The sequence below is a fragment of the Poecilia mexicana genome, unplaced genomic scaffold (assembly GCF_051168715.1).
Source record: "Poecilia mexicana isolate PSO_F unplaced genomic scaffold, ASM5116871v1 scaffold_2, whole genome shotgun sequence".
NCBI lineage: Eukaryota > Metazoa > Chordata > Actinopteri > Cyprinodontiformes > Poeciliidae > Poecilia > Poecilia mexicana.
In genome coordinates this window covers 12,290,399-12,296,910 of record NW_028263371.1, presented here as the reverse complement: position 1 = coordinate 12,296,910, position 6,512 = coordinate 12,290,399, and the positions used below count along the sequence as shown (strand labels likewise).

General features: G+C 39.2%; 1 pseudogene; it reads left to right on the top strand.

The window, feature by feature from the left end:
• Positions 1-1,082: 1,082 nt before the first annotated feature.
• LOC148160438 (uncharacterized) lies at positions 1,083-2,768 on the top strand (annotated as a pseudogene).
• The last annotated feature ends 3,744 nt before the right edge of the window (positions 2,769-6,512 follow it).

Genomic DNA, 6,512 nt, shown 5'->3' with positions numbered 1-6,512 from the left:
ACAAGGCAATTCAAAGTGCTTATTTCGTAAAGTAGCCATTTACGAAATAAGAACTTCTGATAATAAAATGTTAAAAGCTGTTAAAGTTAATGTTATGAGACTTCTAAGTTATTAAAAGTTTGTGTTATGCATCTGTTTTATTATGGTGCAGACTTTGATGCAAACCCAGACCAATTAGATTGTTTAATCAATAAGCTTTCTTTGTCCCTTGAAAAGTGATAGCTATTTTAATGTAATGAAGTGGATCTAATTTTCTATTATTTTAGTAACCCTGAACCGGATTCCTTACAGAGACACACATATTAATATATTTTAATAACATATGTAAAGAGTGATTTTTTGTGACATAAACTTGGTCTCAGTCTCAATAATTATATTTTTGGTACCTTGTAGCTTCTTAATTTAACAAACTGTTTTTACTCTTATTTTGCTGTTCATATCAGTCTTGATGTTTCCAGTTTTCTGGAGCGCAACTCGAAGCTCGACGTCATTCTGTCATGAAATGGTGGTGGGGTGCGGTGAGGAAGAATGCCGAGGACTCAGGTAGAAGGATAAATGATGATTTAATGAGGAATGAACAAGCTCATACAGTCCAGGATCCGGCAGCACAGCCAAACGGAGGCTGGGCTCACACTGGTAGCACGGAACACAACAGACTGCAGACGGGAGTGGGCGACACAGGACTTCACCAGCTCGACTGTGACGCCTAACAGCTAAGACAACTTAGACACTAAACGATTGACAAGGATCCAGAGACAACAGGTGGACTTAAATACACACGGGGTAATCAAAGGAATGAGAAACACCTGGGATCAATCAGGAGCAGACAGGACAACACAGAGGCTCATAAGAGACAGGACCAAGAAAATAAACACACAGAAAAACTCAAATCCTCACACATTCACAGGTAACATTAATATCATCTGTGAATATAGGAAATATATATGCAATATTAATATTACCTGAGAATTAATATAATATACATATATATATTGTTGTGGGGTATATCTAAGCCCTGTTGGTAAAATTCTGCCACATTCTAAGACAGTTCCAGAGGTTACAAATCAGTTTAATTCAACAAAATGGCAAAGGATTCACTAAGACGAGATCTTAGTCAAAGTCTATGCAATACCTGCGATCCAGGAATTTATCAAATTCCAGAGGAAGATTGGGAGGATTTTGAATCGTTACACCTGGATGAGAGCATCACAGAGAGGACCAAATACCTGCTGCGCTACCTGACGGAGGTTTTTTCTGATTTCGTTTTGGACTTACTTGAGAACCTGAAGTACAAATATGGCGACTTAAAAGCCATATTTGGAAACCTGGTTTCTCAGGCCTTTGCCCAGGCTATGGGGATTGAAGAGAACATTCAGGCAGAGTGTACTCATGTATTTAACATGCTTTTCCTAAAGCATGTCATATCTTTGGTCTCATCTCCTACGGATGAGGAAGACCCCATAGCATTTCTCAAGCTGGGTTTAGGGCTCAGTTCTTTGGTGGAACCTGTTATCGGTATTGTCCAAGAACTGATAACAATGAGATGTAAAATCGAAGAACTGAAATGTCCTATGTGAAACAGAGAAAAGACACAATACGACTTTTTGTGAAGTTGTTGATGTATCAAGGCATCAGGGAGTCCAAGACATGTTGCCGTCTTGAGTACCTGAAAGAGCGCAGAGGTTGTCCACAGTCTGCACTAAAATTGAGGGACAGCCAATCCCTCAATTGAAGCAGAAGTGGCTTCCGAGTCTGACCAAAAAGGTTTTCAGTGACCTAACTAAACCCTTGGGCTGTTCTGCTGGATGGACTCTGGCTTTCATGGAGCATCAGGTAGTCGACAACATAATCGTGTTGTGTCTTGTAAGTCAGAAAAAGAGGGGGCAGTTTTATTACAATTCGTTTTTCTGGTGCAGGTAAAATCTTGACACGGTATTTCACTAAGACAACGTCAGACACTGATTTTAGAAACCATTTCAACTGTAGTTAAGATGATTTTTGCTTTAGGTTCAGGCCTTGGATTTGTTGTCACAAAGGGAGTAGAAAAATTGCTAGGATATAGGATAACAGATAATAATGCTACTATGTGATCTGGAAAATGATCTGTAAAACAGTGTTGTTTACTCAAAAGTAAAACAATATTTAACAGTAATTTTCTGAGTACCCTAAGTCAGATAAATCGCACAACACTGCCTATATCGAATAATGCCAAGTAAAACATTCGTTCAAAGTCATATGCAGGTTGCATCAAAATAAACAATCAAACAATAGTTACTAAATCAAAACAAAACTTCCTGAGAGCATGGCTAGCTGATTAATGTCGACTCTGATTGGCTGTTTCTAACCGAGTGGAGTAATTCTGCAGAACACAGGGAGGAGGCAGAGGAGATTGATCCTTTTTTTTTTTTTTTTTTTTGAGTATCTATCTCATGTTATTACATAGCGAAAGCTTTAAAACGTATGTAAAATCTTTTTTTGTTTGTTTGTTTTAGTTACGTGCTGCAGCTTTAAGCAGATGTCCGGTGTGAGAGTTCACTGCTGGGTTTAGCAGAAACGGTGCTATGTTAGTAAAATATTACGTCCCAGAAGCGGCGGTCCAACAGCGAGAGCAGAACCAGCGTCTTACACCGCTAGCCCGAAGACTTAAATTATGTTTCAGGCTATCTGCTCCTGGAGTGGTGGAGAGCGCCCCTCCTGAGGACTTCCTTGTTCTGCTGGGGGATTTCAACGCTCCTGTGGGCAATGATGTGAGCATGGACAGGATCTAAACCCGAGTGGTGTTCTGTCATCATGTATTGTCCATAACAAACACCATGTTCAAGCATATGTGGTCTTGGCACCAAGACTCCCTGGCTACAGTTCAGTGTTAGACTTTATTGTCTTCTCATCGAAACTGTGGCTGAAAATCAACAGAACAGTGTTTAGCTTTTTTTCTTACTAACTATTCTAACATTGTTTTTTGGGTTTTCTTAGCATTGTACATTGTGCATACATTATTTGTGTTTGATAAACAGCTTGGTGTCTTTTTGGCTCACTATGAATGTTTTCTGCATGTTTATTCAATTAGCAGAAGTGAAGAAAATGTTTTCCTTTTTGTGTCATATCCTTCCTGATGGTGTCATTTCATCCTACTTATTTGCTATGCTTTTTCCATTTCTTTTAGAAATTGTGGAGTACTTATTACTTTAGACCAACATTTAACTTTTTACTTTTGATATTGAAGCAACACATGGAGAAATTCCTGTTAGTTTATTACTTAGCAACCCAGATCAAGAACCAAACATGGAGAACCACCATTTAGCTATACAAATCTAGAACTCAACCCACAACTGAAATGAGAACTTTATACCAGTAGTCCAATTAGAAATGTACTTGCTAAGAAATACGTCAACATGTTTCATGCTTATTATTTTGTGTTATTTTAAACTTCCAGTTGCTCTGTGCAGAGAAATTGATCAATTAGTTATTCCATCTTCTTTTCTTAAACAAAAAATGCTGTTCACATTTTGGCATATTGTGCCTTTTAATCTCTGCTTGTTTTGTGTACTCACACATATCAGGAATATTTTTAGTCAACAAATTTGTTTTTATGGATCTTGTAAACAAAAAAAAAACAAAAAAACAAGTAGATGAAGTGAAAAAGATTAAAATGCAAAATGAGTTTTTTTTGCTGCCAACGAATATACACAGAGAAACTAATTTGTTTTTCTGTTACTGCTCAGGATAAAAAAAGAAGAAAAAAATCTATGTGAAAGAGAAAAGGTTAACTTGCGATGCAACAGATGTCCTCATGAAGACAGGAGCTGGTCTAAATTAATAATATTCTTTCAGAGCTCCTGCAGGTGGAATATTTTTATTTTTTATTTTTCAAACTATAAGGAAGTGGTAAAACTGAGGAAACGAAATCTCTGAGATTGGGTGCACAAAGAAAGGGAGGGGGAGGAGTAGATTTTGGTTCAGGTTTTAAAGGTTCTTGGTAAAAATGCTTAAGAAAGAACTTGTGACCTGCAACCAAGTAACTAATGAGACAAGATTGAACGTGTCTTGGGACTTTTAAGGTTCTATACAAAGTCACTGATCAGCCATAATGCTAAAACCAGTTAACTTATGGTTGCTGGAAAAGCTCTGGGTCTTAGTTATGAGGTACTGTTGGAAAACATGCATGTGGTTCTCCTTTTTTATTATTCTCACTGCTTTGTACAACACACTACCACCATTAGTCAGTGTTCTTGGATATGAAAAGCCTCCAACCTTGCTCTTCTCTGATCATTAAATGTCTTTTTCAGAAAAGATTTAGGTTGTACTTGTGGCAACTTTAAGTTGCCGCTCAAAGTGTCGATTTTAGAGCTGCCACTTGTTTCTCGGTCCTTCTCAGTTCGCGTTGACGTTAAACTCATGTTCCGGAACCTTCCGGTTCACGGCACTACGTGCTTTTTTGGTTGCATCGTCATAATCTGTTTCTTTCCAGTTGAAACTAGGACCTACCTTGTTGGGCGTTCCCAGGAAAACGGTCTCAAGCGCAACTCAAAACTGGGCTTAGAAGGGACAAGGTAAATTAATCTCAAATTTCTGGAAAATCTCTGACCTCAGCAGTATTTAAAAAAAAAAAGAAGAAGAAATGGATGGATTAATGCTTTAAAGCAGGGGTCCCCAAACTTTTTCCTGCGAGGGCCACATAGCTGTTCCTTTCTGTGGTCGGGGGCCGGTCTTAGTTTTTGCAGTAAAAAAAAACAAAGAAATTCTTGTCGAGCGGGGGGGTTGGGGGGAGACGACGACACATTCGCGCTTTTGGATAGATTTTTACCCAGAATGCAAATGGAAAAAACCGTGAGTGAAACGGTGACTGACGAGTATATATTCCATTTTCACATTTGCTCAAAAGCCCCCTGGTGGTTGAAGAAAAATCCACATATAAACCGGAAAATACAATATATGAAAAAAAACACTGAATGCTCTCTGGTATGAGCAGGCGGGCCGGATCCGGCATTGTTCAGGGGGCCGGACCAAATGACGTGGCGGGCCGGATCCGGCCCACGGGCCGTAGCTTGGGGACCCCTGCTTTAAAGCCAGGAAAGCTCTGAGCCAGGAAACAAATTAATATAAAGAAACTCGACTTTTGACAAGAAGAGTGTGGAGGTTAGGGTCAGTCAATCAAACATCAGTGGGGATGTGGGTGTATTTTTTGAGCGTGTGTACATTTCACAATCAATAAAGTCATTCAAATTTGCACAAGCAGTTTGTGTTAGTAACTCCACTCCAGAAAAATCACAAACTAAAAGCACAGAGTCCAAATTTAGGCTTACTGATAATCATCAAATATATATATATCTTACAATTAATATAGGGACACAACACAGTTGTGTCCTACAGCGTGTGATGTTGAAATATGAAGGTCAACTTCTGACCAAGCCATCTCTTTCTCCTCAAAGTGTTGCAGCCGAAATAAAAGAGAAAAAAAAATCGGAGCTACGCCGACATTTTCAAAAGTCATTGTACTGTTTAAAGCTGCCTCCGCATGCTGCGACGCAGAGCCATTCTGCCTAATAACCACCAAAAGGATAACTTTCTCTGCAGTGTGCCGTGTAACACAAAAGCAGCTTCAATCACCTTTTGATGAGGAGGAAGGACTGGGGGAAGCAAATTATGTTTTAAGAGGTGAAAAGGCTCTAAATCATAATACAAAAATACTCCCAGGAGCCAGCAAAGAGCCCAGGGTTCTTTTTATTTTTTTTAACGGTCCTTCTACATTAGCCAAGGCTGGAGTTTGCGGCGAAGGGGAGCTGTGATTTAAATAGGCAGCCTGCTGGATCATAGCCCGTCTTGCTGTTCTTCTGGCTACAGGCTTTCCGCCTGCATGGTGATCATAATTGCTCTTGCTCAGAGGACATGCTGCTTCCGTCAGGGCAATGTCCTGATGCATTAGGACCGTGGAGGCTCGGCTAAGCAGAACCTGCCATAACTGGTACAACCTCCCCTCTCTTCTGAACATCTCGGAAAGTTTGTAGTGTCAAGTTTTACAACTAACTAGAGCATGTTGGATCAGAGAACACTTCATGATTCGACACCTACGCCCATCCAGGTCCGGATATTTCTAACATATTTCTCTGTTCTTCATAATGACGTTAAGCTATGTCCATTTAAGCATTTAAGCTATGTCAGAATATGTCCTCCATGTGCTAAAGGCTTCAAAAATAACAGCAGGAGATGAAAAAACTGGTAGTAAAAGTTGGTCAGGCAATGGACTATACTTGTGTGGTGTATTTATGAGCATTCACCATCTAACTTTTAGTTCAACTGGGTAATTAATTTAAAAATACTATGAAACAAATCCTTTATAAACGCGCACGTTTTTTTTCAACTAAGTTGGTCCAACCTAAATCCAAACAAGGTAACGGCCATTTACAATTTTAACAATGTATTTTTCTTTGTATTGACTCAATCAACTGATTATCACATCTCAAAATGTGACAGCAGTTTCATATAGCTAATGCTAACGCTAAGTCATCTTGATC